Here is a 22,046-nt window from a genome sequence, read left to right on the forward strand (position 1 = left end):
AGACAAGTCAATAAAATAGCTTCTCCTTTTTATTTTTTAATTTTTATTGTTTTTCCATTACCATTTAGTCCCCTTATACCCCCTCCCACCTGTAATCACCACACTGCTGTCCACATCCACGAGTCCTTTTTCTTTTTGCAATAAGGAGTAACCTCTTTTAAAAAATTGTGGGGCCTTCTTATATTATCCTTACAATCAAACACAGAAAACAATACCAGAGCCCACGAAATACAATACATATCTATGCATTTAATTTTTCAGTAAAGCAGAAAGTAGAAAGGACACAAATCAATCATTCTAAGCTCCAGGCTTCTCAACTATAAAATAGAAATAATAATAATACCCCCTCACAGTGTCTCTTTGAGGACTAAATGACATAATGTATAAAAAGTTCTTACAATAGTGTTTGACTTATGCTACACAGTGATTAAAATGTTCATTCTTTTAAAATATTGACTCTATCAGTAGTAGCACCACTCCTAAATGAATATTTAAAAACTCCAAATGACCCTTCAAATCCTTTTGTAGCATATTAAATTGAAACAATATTATGACTTAAGAAATTAAAATAAAATCTTTAAGTCAAATCAAGATCCAACTCTTAAAATTTATATATATATATTTTGTGCTCTTTCTCACTTTTTCAAAATGTTTTTCATTAGGCTTAAATTTTTATTGGAAAACTGTTTTTCTTTAATTTAGTTGTCTAGATAAAATTAAATCCTTGGAGCTATTAATAAGTGAGGAGATATTTCTATCCAAACTTAGATACTGCTGAGAGTAAATGAGGGTGCTAAAGTAATTAGCAGCATTAATTGATCTACAACAAATGTAAACCAGGACATTCCAGCAAATATAAAATACAAGGTTACCATACCAGTGCTTTCTTCTATATTTCAATAACAAAGAGAATTAATAGATATGCATTATCCCAAAAAGTTATTTGCAAAGACTTTACTTTCAGGTCAGTATTTTTTTCAAAATTACAATTGCATAGCATTTCAATATATGTTCATTTCCACAACAATTCAAGTACTACTAGTTATACTCTGGTTCAAGTGTATTCATTCTAGCACTGTATGCAAAGTCAGGATCTTATACAGGCACAGCCCAGGCATATTCCAAGTTCAGTTCCAGACCACTTTAATAAATCAAATATCATAGTAAGTTATGACACAACTTTTTGGTTTCCCAGTGCATGTAAAAGTTATGTTTATACTATATTGTAGTCTCTTAAGTGTGCGATAACATTGTGCAAACAATATACGTACCTTAATAAAAAATATTTTATTGCTAAAAAATGCTAATCTGATCTGAGACTTCAGTGAGCCTTAATCTCTGGGCTGGTGGACGGACTTGCCTCAGTGTGGACGGCTGCCAGCTGACTGGGGTGGTGGTTGCTGAAGGTTGAGGTGGCTGTGGAAATTTTAAAAGGAAGACAACAATGACTTTTGCCACATGGATTGACTCTTCCACAAATGATTTCTCTGTAGCATGTGATACTGTTTGAGAGCATTTTACACAATAGAACTTCTTTCAAAATTGAAGTCAGTCCTCTCAAACACTGTCACTGCTCTGCCGTTTAAGTTCATGTAATTTTCTAAATCCTTTGTTGTCATTTCAACAATCTGCAGAGCATCTTCCTCTGGCATAGATTCCATCTCCAGAAACTGCTTTTTTTGCTCATTCATATGAAGCAACTCTTCTTTGATTTCAGTTTTATCATGAATTGTAGCAATTCGATCACACATTTAGGCTCCACTTTTAATTATATTTCTCTTCCTATTTCCACCACATCTGCTGTCACTTCCTCCACTAATATCTTGAACGCCTCGAAGTCATTCATGAGGGTTGGAATCGACTTCTTTCAAACTCCTGTTAATGTTGATATTTTTACCTCTTTCTGATACAAGGTGCAGCCAGGGGGGCCCCAAAAAAGATTTGGAAAACTAATACAGGGTACAGCCCTGGGGAAGGGGCCAAGAAAGAATTTGGAATGGTGTCCAGAATTCAAAGTGTATAAAAATATTGGAGAGACATATAAGAAGTCCTCACCCCCCCCCAGGGGGAAGAAACGAATGGAGCCAGGCCATTGAGAGCTGTTTTGCATAGCAACAGTTTTGCAGCTAACCTCTGGAATGATTATTTAACATATCTATAACCTTTAACTGGTTTCATAGATATGTTAAATAGCGGTGGCCAAGTTTTGAGCCAGGGAGAAGGGAGTAGCGGGACTCAAGATGGAACTAGGGGCTTCACCCCTGAGGGGGAAGGCCTGCGAGAGAGCTTGGAAAAGATGGGCTCCAGGACATGAGGTGATAACTGTCCAGGTGAAAGGGAAAACCACGCAGCTTTGCCAGAATGGAGATCCCTGCAGCCAGGTGAAGAAGAAAGACAACGTGCTTTTGGTGGAGTGTGAACCACTGCAGCTTTGGTAGAAGAGGCCCACGCGGCTTTGGGGTGCCCCCTTTGGCCGCGGGGCCTGGAAAGCAGGAGAGACTTTGACTGGAACTGGGTACAAAGAACTCTTGCCAGTGGACCATGAGAGGGTACCACAGTACTTTGGATTAACTCGAGATCCTGCACAGTGACACAGCTGATGGTGCCAGCAGCCTGCAACACAGACGTGTGCTCTTTTCCTGATTTACGGTACCCGGAGTTGGGGCAGTGGGAGAAGGGAGCTGTGTGGGTGTAGGTGTACAACCTAAAGGACTTTGATATTTTAGTGGAGGGGTTAGGCCTGAATAGCATTAAATAAACATTTTGTTTCCTTTTCACAAATCTCTGGCATTGAGAGATGTCTTTCCAATTGGCGGCGGACCGAAGAGCCCAGCAGTAGTTCTCAATAGACGGCTTAAAATATTTAGTAAACCATGTTGTAAGCAGATGTGCTGTCATCCAAGCTTTTTTGTTTCACTTACAGAGCATTGGCACAGTTGATTTTGCATCATTCTTAAGGGCCCTAGTGTTACCGAACAAGAGGAGGTGGTCCGAGGGAGGGGCAATACAATATTTGGCCCACCTAGGGATGCCCAAAACTGCTATACAACAGGGGCCCCTCCCAAAAACCAAAATACTAAAATCTACTGGGCCCTTCTGTCCGCCGCCAATTGGAAAGACATCTCTCAATGCCAGAGATTTGTGAAAAGGAAACAAAATGTTTATTTAATGCTATTCAGGCCTAATGCCACCACTAAAATATCAAAGTCCTTTAGGTTGTACACCTACACCCACACAGCGCTCCCCTTCTCCCACTGTCCCAACTCTGGGTACCGTAAATCAGGAAAAGAGCACACGTCTGTGTTGCAGGCCGCTGGCACCGTCAGCTGTGTCACTGTGCAGGCAGGATCTCCAGTTAATCCAAAGTACTGTGGTACCCTCTCATGGTCCACTGGCAAGAGTCCTTTGTACCCAGTTCCAGTCAAAGTCTCTGTTGCTTTTCAGGCCCCGCGGCCAAAGGGGGCACCCCAAAGCCGCGTGGGCCTCTTCTACCAAAGCTGCAGGAGTCCGCACTCCACCAAAAGCATGTGGCTGTCTTCTTCACCTGGCTGCAGGGATCTCCATTCTGGCAAAGCTGCGTGGTTTTTCCCTTTCACCTGGGAAAGAGGGGGTCCGCACTCCGCCAAAACCACGTGGCTCCCTCTTTCACCCCACCAACAGGGGGTCCTCACTCTGCTGAAACCGCGTGGCTCTCACTCAATGGCTGCCGTGCCTGGCTCTTAAATCCCAGCACCCATCTTCCTCTGTACCCCTATTTCCGACTCCTCCCAAGATCAGTTACACCTGCCAGTATTCTGTATTAATACAAGTTTACTGGGCTGCCATCGTTAGTCTGGGCAGTAATCATCCCATGTCCTCGAGCCAATCTTCTCCAAGCCCCTACGCAGGCACTGTAACTTGGGGGGACCTGCCCCCAGTTACATCTTGGGGGGAAGTGACTTCATCCCCCTAGCTCCAAGCCTGGCCACAGCCATTTAACATATCCAAGTGACCGCCAGAGGCTATAGATATGTTAAAAGACAATGCCATGGATTAGCTGCAAGGCTGTGGCTGTACAAAACTGTCCCTTCCCCCCAACTCACACCTGTGGGGGTGGGGTGAGGACATCTTATATGTCTCTCCATTATTCCCATACACTTTGAATTCTGGACACCATTCCAAATCTTTTTTTTTGGGGGGGGGCCCCTTTGGCTGCACCCTGTATCACTAGGATTTTTGTAAAGATAAATGAGCATTGAACTTCAACTTAAAGTCACCAGCTGCATTAGCCCCTAATAAGAGAATCAGCCTGTTCTATGAAGTTCTGAAGCTAAGCCAGGCATTGATTTCTCCTCTCTAGCTGTGAAAATCCTAGAGGTCATCTTTTTCCAGTAAAAGGCTGTTTTATCTACAGTAAATCCTCATTTAATGTCGTTGATAAGTTCCGTGACTTTAAGTGAAACAAGGTATAATAAAACCAAGTTTATCATAGTTTAATTAATATAAACACGAGTTAAGTTCCTGTGGCATCTAGCTCCTAGTCAATATTAAAAGGACCCTGGCCAGGTAGCTTAGGTGGTTGGAGTGTCATCCATACACCAAAAAGGCTGCAGGTTCAATCCCCAGTCAGGGTACATGCCTGGTCACGTCACATATGGGAGGCAACGGATCCATGTTTCTCTCACATCTCACTCTCTCTTTGTCTCTCTCTCTGTCTGTCTCTCTCCCCTGACCACTCTCTCTCCAAAACCAATAAAAACATATCCTCAGGTGAGGATTTAAAAAAAATGAAACAATGTCAACTAAAATAAGGTTATTCAAGAATCTTCTGTATATTAGAAGTCTGTTGTTTAGGGCAGCCACCTTCATTAATTATATTAGCCAGCTTCATTAGTTTTCCAGATCTTCCAGATACTTTGTTACAGCATCTACATCAGCAGTAACTGCTTCCCCTTGCACTTTTATATTATGGAAATGGCTTCTTCCCTTAAACCTTATGACCCAAGTCCTGCTTGCTTCGAACTTTTCTCTGAAGCTTCCTCACCTCTCAGCCTTCCTAGAAATGAAGGGTTAGGGTGGCCTTGCTCTTAATTAAGGAAATGTTGGCTTAAGGAAATGTTGTGGCCACACGGATCTCCTACCTAGACTACTAAAACTGTCCTTGTATCAGCACAAAGTTGTTTTGCTTTCTTCTCATTTGTGTGTTCACTGGAATAGCCCTTTTCATTTCCTTCAAAAACTTTTCCTTTGCATTCACATTTTGCCTGTTTGGCACAAGACGCATATATTTCAATCTGTCTCAGCTTTCAACATACCTTCCTCACTAAGCTTAATTATTTCTAACTTTTGATGTGCAACTCTTCCTTTCACTTGACTTAGAGGCCATTGCAGAGTTATTAAATTAGCTTATTTTAAATGTCGTTGTACCTTAGGGAATAAGCAGGGCATAGAAGAGGGAGAAAGGGCTGGGCAGGATGGGCTGGGAAACAGCCAGCCAGCTGATACAGCAATCCAAACACACCACATTTATCGATTTGGTTTGCTATCTCATATGGTCATGGTTTGTGGAACCCCCAAACAATGACAATAGTAACATCAAAGATCACTGATGTTGGATACCCATAAGAAATATGATAATATTAAAAAGTTTGAAATATTGTGAGAATTACTAAAACGTGACACTGAGACAAGATGTGAGTAAATGTTGAAAGAAATAACACAGAATTGCTCAACACAGTGTTGCCACAAAGTTTCAATTTGTAAAAAAAAAAAGAGGGAGAGAAAACAAATAGTATCTGAGGAGCAAAATAAAGCAATGTGCAATAAATGAAGTATGACTGCAAAAAATTCCAGTGGATAATGGTTTTCATTACTTTGGTACTACATATGGTCACTTAATACTATTCAGGTTTATTTTTATATATATTTTTTATTTGTAAAACTTATGGATAAATAAATGTCCAGTCAATCCCTTTGGAAACTGTGCATACATGTGTAATATAATCAAACATGTTCTATACTTTATTTTCTTTTTTCTTTTGGAGGATGTGCTCATGCAGGGGGGAAATGTTTCTAGATTCTTTAAGTCAGACATTACTTTTTTCCACAAAAGATTTTTTGTTGTCTTACCATCTCTCTAGTTTATTCTTTTTCTATCTTCAAAATCTTATTACAAGCTAAATAAATAAACAGAAAAAAAGACCAAATATTTACCTAACTTTTAAGATTAGTGATTTTTAAAAATATATTATAAAATGAAAATAAATGAGATTTTACTATGAGATTTAAAATGAGATTTTACTATGTATCAGTATAAATTAATTGATAGGGAAGCATTTCTGAGGAAAAAGGGAAGAAACTGATATTTCAAGAAAACACTGTAGCAAGAAAAGAATTAACATGGAGCTAATCTTGTAACCACTGATGCCTTTCCCCACTGGATTTCTAACCTTTGAACTGAGGAGCATCATTTGGTGCTCATCCCTCAGAATGTTTCTCTGCTCAGGTGATCTAAGTACTGTGAGCGCAGAGACTGTTCCTCGACCACTCCGGTCTCAGAATATTGTACAGAACATGATATTTTATAGGTACTCAATAAACATCTATTGATTGGTGAATATAAATCCCATTATTTAGGTTCCACACGTAAGTATTTCAAATCCAGAGTAAGAACAGCTAATTTATTAAAAACTCCTAAAAAATTAACGGTAGGTTTACTATGTTCCAGAAGTGTAAATTAGTTTCAATTCAAAAGCAATCTTTGATTATGCTTGTACAGATAAAAGCCAAATCAGGAACTAAAATCCCACATCATTCTGTGCTCATCAGATCATACATTGTAAGAAATTCTGACAGTGGCACCAATTAAAAGAAGGGGAAAATATCATACTGAAATTAATTATTTACACATCATTAAAGGAATTAAGGTCAGTCAAGGTGAGATATGATTACTCTTTAAATATGGATTCTGATGTTACAGAAGAGGAACTAGATTCTTGTATGTAACCAAGAGCATATAAAATACACTAAGATGTATAACTCCGTATTACAATAAATGTCTTAGTAATTAGAGCTGAGAATGAATGAAATGAATCACCCTCCTTTGAGATGCTATGTTCTTTATCTGGGTTCACCATGACATTCTGTAAAGATAGATGTAGCCCATAGAAGTTGAAAATTATTATCTCACCACATGTCTATGTATATGAACTATAAAATAGAAAGCTAAATACCAATGCTTCGTGCTAATAGCTTTAGCATATATAAAATAGTATTTGGATATCCAATGGAATGTTTTTATTATTTCCATTATCATTTCAGAGATATGTACCAACTCTCTTCAACAAGATGTTTGTATTTCTAGAATGCTTATTACACATTACTAATTGTTACCTTCTATAAGAAATTAGTAGATAAATAACCAATTGGAATAAACTAATTGTCTGAACTACTTGTTCAAGTTTATTTCTATTTAACTGAAATAGTTAAGAGTTTGTAATAAGCATATAAAAAGACACTCTACATCATATGTCATCTGGAAAATGCAAATTAAAACAACAGTGAGAGACCAGAATGGCCAAACTCCAGAACACTGATAACACCAAATGCTGACAAGAACATGGAGCAGTGGAAATGCTTGTTCATTACTAATGGTATAAACAATACCACTACTTATATAACTAAACCAATCCTTCCTGTATGATTCATTAATCATATTTCTTGATACTTACCTGAAGGAAATGAAAACATGTCCACTCGAAAACCTGCACATGGCTGGTTTATTCATAACTGCCATAACTTGGAAACAGCCAAGACAACTGTTAGCAGGTAAATTGATAACCTCTAGTACATCCCAGACAATAGAATATTATTCAGCACTAAAAACAGATGAGCTACCAAGTCACGAAAAGACATAGAAGAAGCTTAAGTGCATATTACTGAGTGGATGAAGCCATTCTGGAAAGGTTACATACTATATTATTCCAACTATATATAACATTCTGGAAAAGGCTAAACTCTATTGACTGTAAAAAGATCGGTGATTGCCAGGGTTTTGGGGGAAGAACAGATGAATAGATGGAACACAAAAGATTTTTAGGATAATTAAAATACCCTCTATGATACTATAGTGCTAGGTACATGTCATTATACATTTGTCCAGGCCTATAAAATACAACACCTAATGTAAAATAGGAGCTTTTGTGATCACGATGTGTTAATATAGACTTATCAGTTATGACAAATATACCCCTTCATGGGGAATGACGATGGGGGGGGGGTGTGCATGTATAAGAATGGGGGGTGTATGAGAAATCACTGTCCCTTTCTTTTGATTTTGTTGTAAACATAAAATTGCTTTAAAAAAATAAAGTCTTTACCAAAAAGGAACCTGTGCTGACTCTGCCCTTATGTCATCCTTAGCAGAATTGTCTGCCTAAAAGGGTGGGGCAAAGTCTGTGCTGTAGGATGTTACCAGCAGAGTTTTGTAGTGAAAAAATAAAAGTGTTGCAGTCAAGTTTGGTGGAGGCGCTACAACCCAGCTGTTTGGATTCACCTGCAGCTTCAGTTGCCCACCAAGCACATCCTGCAGATCCATGCCAACAGTCCTGGTGCGGTACAGATGAGGGTGTCTTTTTAAAAAGTTGCCAGTCCTTAAAGGGGGACTGATAAGCTATAGATAAATATTTACTGATCCAAATGACCCATTAAATAAGAAATATTCTAATGCGTACTGCCTCCTCTAACATCTCATCCATCTCAAGAGCCAAAATGTTCTTGGCTTGCCCATCTTCTCTTCCCTATTCCCTCCTTTCTTCCTCTCCAGGATCGGACACACACATTGTATCACCTATATATGATCCTGTATGAAAATAATTATTGATAATAGTCTTATATCGACAAATTAATACAAGTACAATTTTTATTTCATCAGATTCTAAATGACACATTAAAGGAATATAAAAATATACTAATGAGTTTGAGGAAACATCTTAAGTATAAAATTTAAATTTTTAAAGACGCCATCTATATCTAAAATGGTAAAAGTTGCCTCAAATTGCCATCACGATTAATTCCTGTTACCAAGCTGCCTCTCCTCACATCCTGACATGCAAAATAAATGACACAAAGAGTTACATGATTTCATTGTTTTTCTCTTTTGTTTAATTACTTGTGCTGTTTTTCCCTGGCTGAGTACAATGCACTGTGAATTAACTTCAATTTGGATTATTCTAAAAACCCATTTTTACCTGTTTTCAGGTAAAAATGTGTATAACTCATTTTAGTAACAAGAGTTCTCACTAAAATTCTAATTATATCCCACTATTCTCTGCAAATTCTTTTTTCTGCAAAAGAATAACTAAATTAATCTTTTTCATTTTGTATCTTTGTTGTTCATGCTTTTTTCAAAATGTTTCCTCTGATGTCACCCTAAATCACACAAAAATAATACTGTGTTTGTAATATTTTTAAAGACTTTATTTATTCATTATTAGAGAGTGGAAGGAAGGGAGAAAAAGAGGAAGAGAAACATCAATGTTTGATTGCCTCTCACATGCCCCCAACCAGGAACCTGGCCCGCAACCCACAAATGTGCCCTGATTGGGAATCGAATCTTTGGTTCACAGGCTGGCACTCAATCCACTGAGCTACACCAACCAGAGCTAATATTTTTTAAAGGGCAAAATATTATAATGTTCAAAGTCATAGATAATATTCATAGCTGGGTATTTATACAAAAATATAATTCTATGCAAAAAATTTCACTTAAGTAATAGTCTATTCAACCTAATTTTTTAGCACTGGAAATACTCAGAGAGACTCTTAATCTACTGGGTTAGTGAAAGCTCAGTGAATAGGTCTTATTCATCAGTCTCAAACAGGATAATTGATGGCACAACCTAAGACAAAAAAAAAAAAGATTTGAAAGAGGATGTGGCCAGGTGGTAAAGGAAGTAACTAAGATGTTCCTAGGGCTCTTGAATAACAGATTTTGAAAGAGGGGGTGGAAACACCTTTGTAGATTCCTTGGATAATCTCTTAAATATGCAAATAAGTGACTAAATTAGAGGAAACCAATTTAGCCATGGATGGGGGCATATTTCTGTGGCATTTTGGGATTACGTTAAAACTGGTGAGAATTAAACCTAAATCTGAAGGGTCTCATCTACAAAGGGAAGAGTAAATAAAGAGGAGACCACAAAACTGAGAAGACTACTGGGCTGGCATTTTAATCACTGGCACCATGTAAGAGTCTCCTATGCTCCACTGTGCCATAGGAGGATTAAATGATTTCTCTGTCTTTTGAATTTCATAGGCTCCAAGTGGATTTTAATGGATTTCAGATGATTTCATTACAGTGCTAAGAAAACAATCTGCATTACTCAACGTATGAAACCAAATGGACAGTTTTACAGCACATTTCTACTCATTCATAAACTACTATGATAATGTCACTCATTGTATCACTGTAAATCTCCTATAAAAATAACTACTCATGACAATATTTACAGTTTTAAAACATACAATTTTTAAAAATTAGATTCTAAGTGAAATATCAAAGAAATATAAAAATATACTGCTGTAGAAGAAAACTATGCATTTTAAATTACCAATAAAAAGACTTTCAAACTGGCAGTATAGTTAGTTTCAGGGCAAACAAAGATTCAAACTTCTAAGTTTACATACATAAACGAAAGTACATAGAAACAGTAGTTGCAAGACTAATTATCTCACTTGTGGGCTTGTTTTGAAGAAGACCTATACATGCAGCCAGAAATCTAATGTATTTATTGATAATTATTGAGTGCCAATATGTGTTATTCACTGGGTTAATCTTTGGAATAATATTTTTTAAATCTTTGCTCTTCAACTTTTCAGGGAAAAGGGAAGAGAGCAATAAGCAGGCAATAACCATACAGTGTTATAAGCGGTATGGAAGAGTTAAGTGGAGGGTACCATGTGAGCAATTGAGGGGTGCCAGCCAAAAACACGGTTAGGGATGTGGAGAAATTGGGAGTTCAGCAAAGTTTCCCAGGAGGCTTCCTGCAGAAGAAAAAGGATAAATGACAAAGAGGTCCACATTTCTTGCTTGTCACACTTCAAATTAAAGCAAAAGGACTCAATCTGGACTTAAAATGTTAATGCCAGGCTGACTCATTATGTAAAAGCAGTAGTTATAACCAAAGCTATCAATGTTTAGTATGTCTGCATCTTTCTCCAGAAAAGGTGCTGAGCTGATGATCTTCCCTAAAGATTCAGCTCAATACAAAGAAAACTAATAATCTGGTGAAGTTTCTACATAATAAAGGACCAATATTATAATATTTCTAAATGGCTGTTTAAAACTATCAACTTATAAAAGTTTCATATTTTAAAATATTCATTGTATAATCTGTAAACATGTTTTTTGTTTATTTTTTTAAAAGGAGAACTAGCAAGGGGTGGGAGAGGCTGGGATGGGAAAAATAGACAAAAAAACTGTACTTGAAAAATAACTAAATAAAATTAATTTTTAAAAAAAGGAGAAGCAAATTAGTTACTACCATTAATAGGGTACTTTAACATTTTTTCACTAAAGTATAATCAGACATTCACTGTTCTTTAATTTTCTAAAGTCACCCCAATATTCTGACCAAATTTCAACCTAATACATATGCATGTATGTATGTATGTGTATTGAGTTAAAAATATATAAACAAATATGGCAAAGTGATGGTTATCAACAACACCAAAATATGCCTCCTGAGATTTGCATACATTTTAGTTTTTGTTTTCTGACAGTAAAGCTTTAGGATTTCAGTCTAGTAATTAAATAGAGTTAAGATGATTTTCCACTCTGTATACAGTGCTGTTTATAATTTACATTTTTTTAAAGAAATAAACAAGCAGCTTGCTCAAAACCAGAAAGGTTGATAAGATGTATTCTAACCATTTCATCTCTAAGGCTTGATTAAATATCTTAATTAAAGTATCACATAACAATGAATTAATGAATAGATATAACAGAATGCTTTATTCATATAGGAAACTGTCTGACCTGTGCTTTATAATGGCTTTAAAATTTGTAATCTAAAATTTTAGAATTAAAAAACATTGCCTTTTTGTATTAGATATTATTATTATAATTATTTGAGTTATACCAAACAAAGCTCATTGTGCAGTTTAACTAAAACACAAAGGAAACAAAATATTGAAAACTTTTAAACAGGGTTCATACTGAATCCTAAATAAACAAGATTTTTTAAAGTGAGTATATTCCCATCCATTCTAAAATCTTACATAAACACAAAGGTCTATTTGTAAAATGGCCCTAGGTTTTTAAAACATAAACATACAAATGTGAAAAAATAGGAAAATATAAAATATTTTAAAAGATAGCAACTGTATACTACAAAGAGTGAGTAACAGTAAATTTCTTTCAAAAACCACATGAGGGGGAAAAAAGCTGAGAGAGGGGATACGGACACGCATTAGTTTTAAAAATACAACTAGATAACAGATTACCACAGAAAATATTACTTCTGGATCACAAAACAGCTCAAAAACATTGATAAAGTATATCAGAAAGATATGTGGGGTTTTTTTTCTGTATGTGCTTTCTCAGAACTACAAGGAAAATGTGTGGGAAAGATGAGCGCGGTGGCCCCGGAAGACAAAGTGTCCAGCACGGTACCTGGAAGGTGCACACCGTGAATGTTACATGATGAACTACCATCACTGTGACTAGAAATGAGGCCATGGAAGACAGAGCAAAACAAAATAAGAACAACTGGTAAGGGTCCCCTTAAGATATAATTTAGGATATCATTTTTCAGAAATATGACCTGAAAAATCATAGCTCTTGTGTAATTTTCCCCTAATTCTTTGGCATGTAAAAACACAGTGCCGAAGTTTACATTTCAGGAGATTATAAAACAAAGTCTAGGGGAAACAGTAAATTTTAAAAGGTTGTAAACAAGCACTAAAATCCAGGTGCTGGCTTCATATTCCGCATGAAAGCTTTGCAAAGAGCTCCATCTTCAGGCCTTTTACAACATGCTGAGCTCAGTTAGAAAGGTGTCCATTCCCACTTTCCCCAAAAAGTTCCTCCATTGCTGCTTATCTTCTGATTCATTCTGCATTGGCATGAAAACTCTTAGAGCTAGTATTTTTGTTTAATAACACAAAAATCACACAATTTTCCCTCCTGCACTGTAATATTTCTTTGCAGATCAGATTATTGCTCAAACACATCTGGGCATGAGGACCCACCAATGGGAGAACATTAGCTCCACAGTTATTCCCTAAAGTTCATTCTAAAGGGGGGCAAACAGGAGTCTTACACTTCAGTTTCTAATTTTAGAAGCAACTGCTGTATATTTTCTCATCTTCCAATTTCTCAAATTCCTTATTAGAATTAAGTTCTTAAATACAATATTTACAATGGTTGTCATGCAGGCTTGACTTACAACATTGAAGCAAAACAAAGATGACTTAAACAATACACACCTTTTCACCCTGGGAGATAATATTCATTTCTTCATTCTTGTTTCTCTGCTCTTACTAAAGTCAGAGATTGTGCATATATGAAAGAACCTGAGAATTACATGGAGCAAACTCATCCACTATATCACTAAATCCTCACATTTTAATCTTTAAACTCCTGTGCTAAGCGCTGACTTTTTATCTTAAGGAATGAGACACATCCCCAGATAGACTTGCTTTCAGATCTCACATGACCAAAAATCACCATGTTTACTCACTGTAGATAGATATGATTCTATAAGTATGGATGATTGAATGTATATATCAAAACACAGTATATATATTATATATATATAATACCTCCCCATAATATCTTAGAAATAAGCTCCAATGCAAGCAAGCAAAATACAAAACATGAAAGACATGGCCTGCTTGCATCTTTTCTGTTCCCTAGATACTTTACATCTTAGAACTCCAGAATATTTTCCCTTACTGGATTTAGATCATAGTTTTGCTATTATTAAAAACAATCTCTATGTTATTATCTACAGTCTTTTCAAGATGTGCAGGATGATAATTCAGTGTCACATGATGAGAGCACAAATGAAGCTAGAATTATTTGGCCAGGAGTTAAATAGTAAAACCCCATTGGTCTCTGATATCTGTGAAATAAACAGACTTCTGGACCTCCACCTCTGGTGAGGCAGGAATGAATGAGCAGTACTCCACACTCATGACAAAGGAGAAAGGCCAGGACTGAAGGGACCACACAACAGCACCCTCTCTGCAGGGGCAAAGCTCCTTGAATAACCCACCTGCAAAAGGAATGGGGGCTCTGCTGCCAAGGAGGTGGGTAAGGATGAAAAGAGAATGAACAAATACCGTGTTTACACAGCCTGATGACGCTTTGTAAATACCACGTGTTTTTACATAAGTACAACACTGTCACTGTGCTTTGGTAGTGGCCATGTGAAACTCCATCAGCAGCCACAATTCCCCAACTGGCGACACCTGCTGGAGACAAAGTTCCGAGTCTGAGGCCCTAGTACCAGACTTCACACCACAGGCATGTCAGTAAGTTGAGACACTTTCAAAAGCACAAAAACTATAAAATAAGACTTCTCAGTGAGAATAATGGTACAACTGGTAATTTCACATATCTAAATGATCCCTTCTCAATGAAGAGCTAGAACCGAACGTATTTTGTTACATTTAATTTAATCGATGAATTTTAAACTGGGGGAGGGAAATAATTTTTCATAAATTCATGATGAAACAATGATTTTTGTATACTAATGAGGCTAATAATTTAATCACTTGTGACATTTTCAGCTACTTAATTTGGCACTTATATTTAATTGAGAATACCCTACTGTTGACTACAGTAAAATGATGACCATTTAGTTATATTTTTGTAGATGAAACAGAGAAATATCTGTTTTAATGCAATCTAAATCAATTGATTTTTAATTAAAAGATTATTGCACTGCCACTTAAAAACACTATGTTCTTCTTTCATGTAAAATTCAGAATTATTCATTATCTGTGAAGAAATATTAAAAAAATACAATATAATTACTATCATCATAAAAGAAGCTATCACCCCTCTCAAGTGCTGATTATGTTCTCACCATTAAGTAGGTGCATCACAAACTGCTATGTCCACCATCACAACAAACATTGTGTATATTATAAGCACTTTTTCAGAAGAGAAAACTAAGCAAAGATACCATATTCTCTGCTGAAGGCCAGTTTGCTTGACCCAAAACTGATGCTCAATCTTGCCTCCCTGTCTTTAAAACATCCCTTTTAAAAAGCCATACTCTACACTTTAACAATCATATCAATACATGTGCCCCAAGAATTTGAATTTTATTTTTACAATTCTATATTCTTTATTCATAACATTTAAAGCTAGAAGCACACCATACGTTTATTTTTATAGAAAAACTTCTATTTATATGAACATAAATAGAATTTAATAATATAAAATTAATCAAGTATTAATAACTTTAGTATATTGAATGTTAGAGTAGATCATTAGATTCAAAATCAGAGAATTAAAATTATATAATAGAAGCCAAATTTTTAAGGACATTAGTTATTAAGTAATGAGCAAAATAAAAAATAAAAGATTGTTTTCTTTTTTATTTTTTTTAAGCTGTGAATGGGGAAGCAGTATAACATACACTTATTGAAAACATATTAGCGAACAAACTAATAATCTCTTATCACTATCTCTTAAGGCCTATAAGTTATGAAACTCTGTACTTTCATTTTGTTAGTTTACCAACACCAATGATAAAAACAAATACATTCTCTAAGCATTTTTATGCACTAAATATTTTCTTTATTTTTATATCATAGTTGCAAATGCTCTGTTGATTTAGGAACATATATATACATATATAATTCTGAAATCAAAATCAATACATAATATGATTTAAAATAATAAAACCAGCTTAAGAACTGAAGTGTTTAATCTTCAAAACTTCACAGAGCATGATGACTGTGTGAGATAAGTTTGATTTATGAGCTCACTGCCTAGTTATGTCTGAGATACTTGCTTGGAATATTTTGGAAGTTTTTTCTCTAATTACCTTCCAGAGTGTTTCTGAACAACAACTATTCCTATCAAAGAAGAACCCTCACTCTTAGCTCATTTACATCTTTAATTACTTTTTTTAAATTATTTTTTATTTAATTGTTGTTCAAGTACAGTTTCCTGTCTTTTACTCCCATCCCAGCCCATCCCCCTGTGCTCCCCACCTCCCTCCCATTTCCATACCCTTAGTTGTTGTCCATGTGTCCTTTATACTAAAGATTGTTTTCTTAAGTTTAAAAAGTATTGAAATAATTTCTCAGAAGTAAAAATATTCTGAATGATCATTATTTTCCAGGAGTATACTTTATATATAAATAGAGAATAAAACATAATCAAAGATACAGAAGAGTTCCCATTAATAAATATTCTAGTATTCTTAGTTTTCCAAGTGAAGTGATATAAGTACCTGAATGCAGTGGTTTAAAAATGAAACAAATTAATCTAGAATATAGCATTATTACACTCTAATGCTTAAAAAACAGTAATTTTAAGAGAAGAGATACATTTAGCCATATATTTGTTTTTTCATAATGAAAAACATGAAGTTTTAACTTTTAAGATTAATTTAAGTAACTTTTACTCTTAAACATCAAGCATTATTTTCCTTTTGTTGAGAACATTTAACCATACACTTTTTGTTTATGAGTACATATAATCACACATTTTATATAAAATGATACTTGCTGTGAAACTAAACATTTGTCTCTGAAGTCGTATCCAATAAGATTATACTTTTTTCTGTAGCAATACAAATTGGCCTCACACTAAAGGAAGCAAATAGGAAGATCCTGAGCCCAGTAGTTGGAAAGACTTTTTAGTCTGAAACGCCCCTCACCAGGCAAGAGGGGCTGACCCCGGAGCAGTCGCCACTAGGTGGAAGTCAAGGCCTCCCTCAGCAAAGACCCAGGACAGGCCTTGCCAACACTTCAGCCAGAGCTCTAGTTTGTAAAGGAGGGCACACGCCTGCCTCGCTGGCATGTACAGGCCCCGTGCCCTCTGAGATGGCCACAAAGATGCTGACAGCTGCGTGGAGCATTAAGCTGCCACCTCTCTGAATATTGAACCTCAGCCAGGAATGTAAAAGAAAAGAGCGAGCATCTTATAACCACAGCCAAGCTCGTGACGGCCTGATCACTCCAAAGCCTCAAAATCATCCTGAAGACTATCCACATAATCAGTTTTGCAGATAAGCTTTCTTTTTTTAATCTTTTCTGCCAAAGTATTTGGACAGCTCAACAGCTCTTGCTGTTGCGTCTTGTTCTAATCGGCCCTACTCATGCTTCAGATATCAGTTCAAGAGCACCCAAATTTCTATTTCTACCCAAACAGAGTTAAGACACAATGTGCAGAAGCTAGGCACAGCGGAGGGCCACTTACTGCATTTATCCAAGGGGAACCAATTGTTGCAAATTTCTGTGCAGACACAGACTTACAACAGCAAGTCCAGCCATCATTGTGAAAAGCGGCAAGGTTGGCAGACCCACCATAATTACCATCAGAATCATGAGCATGAAATCAGGCAATGGAGGGTCTGCATATTCCAGATTGGAAGCTCAAGGCACAACGGTCAAAGTACCCTTTAATTCAGGCTTCATGAAGAAAAGGAAATTACTGAATAATCACTCAAACTATAGTATTGAATGAGTTCTATCTAATTAATAGATTATTTGAGTATAATTATATGTACATGGCAAAATACAATTCAGTTACAGTAAGGCCTCAACATAAATTTCCAACTATCTCCTAAGAATTGATGAAATCATAGCAAAATTGACCAAAAGTGATCTGGTGCACTCCATCTTCCTGGTCATCTTTCACTGCCCGCGTTTCTTTGACCTCTTCTCTGTACTTCAGTTCTTTTCAGGTCATCAGAAAGCACCAAAATGTATGCTTTCTTTAAATGTTAGAACCACCAACCAACTCTCTGTTTATGAAATTGATCAGTGCCATTTCTGGTACAATGAGCACTATCAAGAGATCCCTATTACGGCTTGCTCCCTCTATTATGCCCTTTTACAAAATGATAGCCACTGCTAATGTGGCACCATGTGGACACCATGACTTGGGATTCACCTGTCTGAGCACTCTGTAATTTGCTACTTCTGTCCAGCGTCCAGGGTGATGTTGTTATTAAAAACATATTCCAAGGCCAGGCTTCCTGGGTCTCAGTCCTGTCCTTGTCACCTACTACTTATGTGGCCTTAAAAGACCTATTGAGCCTTTTTCTGCTTCAGATTCCCCATTTGCACAGTGGGGAATACTTGGACTCACTCCCAGTGTTCTGTGAGGATTAAATTACCTAATTTATACAAGGCATTTGGACTAAGCTCTGTATACAGTGAGCATTCTAGAAGTGTTACCTCCTTTTAGTCTTCCCAGTTGACACCTACCATCCAACTAATGTAAGAGCAAATGTCTGAATGCAATTCCCAAGTGGTGGCCCTCGTTCTTCTATGTGGCAGAGGAATATTTCTCACCTAACTATCTAAGTGGTTGCATCATTGAGAAAACAAGACCAAATTTCAACTTTATGCACTAGTTCACCAGTTTTGAAAAACTACAGACCTCAATATCCAAGGCTAAATCATTGTATAATGTCCCCAGAGGTCATCATTCAAATGTGGTGACAGTGCCAAGTTGTTTCTTTCTAGCTGCTCAGCGAAAAGATGGAGTTCCATTACATTTTGACTCATCTCTGCTCTAGAAAAGCTGGCAAAGGCTGCTGCTTCAATAGAGTAGATGGTGAGCTCCATGGCCCACGTAGGCAGCAAAAACCAAAAGTGACATCCAGCTATTCATTGGCCTATCACAAAATGCTGTGCACAACCAAGTACGCTATATTACATCAGCATCTACTTCAATAGCCAGTGGCACACTGCTGCCCATCACGGACATGGGACCCATGGAGCTACCAAAAGAGGTCGCACTCCAGGCCTATGCATCTACGGAGTTCATGTTCCATAAAATACAGCATAGGACCCAAGGTACAGGTACAAAGGGCTGGCTGGTAAGCTAAGAGGGAGGCTGGCAAGCCCACCTTCAGGCAGTAGCGCCCAATCCTTAACTCTGTTAGATACTCTCTTTTGTATTGCTTACATGCCCTTACAGCAGTGTACAAGCAAGTTACAGAGTAACCACTCTCACTACCCATGCATTTCTACCAATTACCACTTTATTTATTTTAAATACCTGATATTAAAAAGTATGGATAGAGTGCTCGCTTCGGCAGCACATATACTAAAATTGGGACGATACAGAAAAGATCAAAGGAAAGAATAAACAAATGGGATCTCATCAAAATAAAAATCTTCTGTATGGCTAAAAAAAACAGTATTAAATTAAAAAGACAACCAACTGTATGGGAAAACATAATTTGCCAATGATACCTCAGACAAAGGTTTAATCTCCAAAATATACAAAGAACTTACAAGACTCCACTCTAAGAAGACATCTAACCCAATTAAAAAATGGGAAAAGGAGTTGAACAGACACTTCTCCAAGGAGGACATACAGAATATCCAGAGACACATGAAGAGATGCTCAATATCGTTAGCTATCAGAGAGATGCAAATTAAAACCACAATGAGATACCACTTTACACCAGTCAGGATGGCTATCATAAACAAAGCACAACAACAAATGTTGGAGAGGTTGTGGGGAAAAGGGGACCTTAGTTCACTGTTGGTGGGATTGCAGACTGGTACAACCATTATGGAAAACAGTATGGAATTTTCTCAGAAAAATAAAAATTGACCTGCCTTTTGACCCAGCAATTCCACTGCTAGGATCATATCCCAAGAATCCTAAAACATCAATATCAAAGAACCTATGCACCACAATGTTCATAGCAGCACGATTTACAATAGCCAAGAGTTAGAAGCAACCTAGGTGCCCATCAGTAAATGAATGGATCAAAAAATTGTGGTACATATACACAATGGAATTCTATGCAGCAGAGAGAAAGAAGGAGCTACCACCCTTTGCAACAACATGGATGGAACTGGAAAGCATTATGCTGAGTGAAATAGGCCAGGCATTGAAAGACAGATACCATATGATCTCACCTTTAACAGGAAGCTAAACAACAAAACAAACAAGCAAACAGAATAAAAACAAAGACACCGAAATAGAGAACAAGTGGGCAGTGACCAGAGGGGAGAGGAAAGGGAATTTAAGGGGAAAAAAGGGGAGGAATTTTGAGGAACAAGTAAGAAAGACACAGGGATGAGGACTGGGGGGAGGAAATGGGAGGGAGGTGGGGAGCACGGGGCGGGGAGGGGCTGGGATGGGAGAAATAGACAAAAAACTGTACTTAAAAAATAACTGAATAAAATTTTTTTAAAAAGTATGGTTAGAGTATGGTAGAGTATGGTTAGAGTATGGTTAAACAGATATCTGTTTACACTATCACATATCTTAACATTGCATCTGTCACTGAACTAAATTTAAAGTTTTTATATTATCAGATAATAATTTCAACTGATATACATTTTTAAATAGAAAAATACATTTTAAAATAGTATCTGCTACTTATGCAAATAGTTTCTCAGTGTCATAATTTAAAAGTCTTACCAAAATTTTTTCAAATAATTTAAAAAATTATTTGACCTGCGGACACGGAAAATTCCCCTCTCTCCTTCCAAAGATAAATAAATAAAATATAAAAAAAAAAAAATTATTTGAAATGAGATTAAATATTGAATTTTATACAAATTTAATCTTGACTTTCTCCCATACTACTCTGTATCTTATTATTATCATCATCATCATTTCCTGAAGATTATTCCCACATACACTGAAACATAATCACTTTCTGTGCATACTGTGATTTGATATAGGATAACAAACACTAACTTAAACTAACTTTTTTTTACATAGATCAAGAAATTTGTAGACTATTGCTGCACCATCCCCTGCTTTAAGCCATGTAAGGGCAAGTTGTTGCCGACTTCATCCTACATCCTCACTTCCTTGTCTGTGAGCAGCCCAATATGTGTGCTAAAGGAATAAATAAATGATAAGGATGGAAAAGGACAGTCACTTTCATTCAAAATAAAAATGTTAAACTTTAGCAATTTTGTTATGAATAAGAGAAACTACCAGAATCTCTTAAGGAAATTTTTTTTATCTCCAAAGGAATACTTTAAACTCAAAATAAGAATACACATTAATTAGCAAGGAAGAAGGATTCTCAGTCACCAAAGACCAAGGGTAATGGGCAATGTCAGCTCTGACCCCCAGATTTTCCCCTCCCCTTCCTGCTTCCTAACTCCCCACAATCCTCTCTCTTTGCACGTCTGAGTCCTTAAAGGTGATTGTGTGAAAAGTTTTCCTCTTTAAAATAAAAATAAATTAATTATGTTTTTACATGAGAATTCTTAAAATTTTTTCTATGAATCAGTGACTACCTTTAAAAAAAAAGGTGGTTCCCTCCTCTTATTAAAATGTTTCTCACAAAGGTTTCTACCCTTCTTCAACGGCATTGCTCACTTGGTCAGCTTCTTCGCTGAGTTTTCACTTCAAGTCAAAGACGTTCATATATTTGTAAATTATAACTAAAATAAAGAGGCAAAAGATCTGAAAATATCTACAAAAGTTCTTCTTGCAAGAGTCATAGCAAAGTATCCAGTTAATAAAGTAACACTAGATAAACTTAGCAAGCTTCCTGGCATGCCTACCATCTTCACCACAATCGATTAAAGTCAGATGTTGAAACACCCTTAGATATTTTCCCTCCTAAGAGCAGGATCTATCCAGAAGTAAAAGCTGCATGTCAGGAAAACTCGATTTTGACAATTGACAAATATACAACTGAGCAAAAGTGGGGAAATGAATGGGCTTTGGCTATAAGGCCAAATAGTTGACCATCTCACCCACCCACATGCACCATACTTGAATAGTTGGAGTATGTTTTACTTATTACGTGATTAACTATCACCTTCCTAAATTCTACAGCCCACTAGATCTTGTGGCAATATGTTGATGTAAAAAATGTTCA

General features: G+C 36.5%; 2 pseudogenes; one reads left to right on the top strand and one right to left on the bottom strand.

The window, feature by feature from the left end:
* Window positions 1-1,293: 1,293 nt before the first annotated feature.
* On the bottom strand, window positions 1,294-7,774 carry LOC128626130 (tigger transposable element-derived protein 1-like; annotated as a pseudogene).
* Window positions 7,775-18,941: 11,167 nt separating this feature from the next.
* Window positions 18,942-22,046, top strand: part of LOC119057840 (spermine synthase-like) — a 54,848-nt pseudogene continuing 51,743 nt past the window's right edge.

Source organism: Artibeus jamaicensis, unplaced genomic scaffold (genome assembly GCF_021234435.1).
Source record: "Artibeus jamaicensis isolate MK-2021 breed Jamaican fruit bat unplaced genomic scaffold, CSHL_Jam_final scaffold_3222, whole genome shotgun sequence".
NCBI lineage: Eukaryota > Metazoa > Chordata > Mammalia > Chiroptera > Phyllostomidae > Artibeus > Artibeus jamaicensis.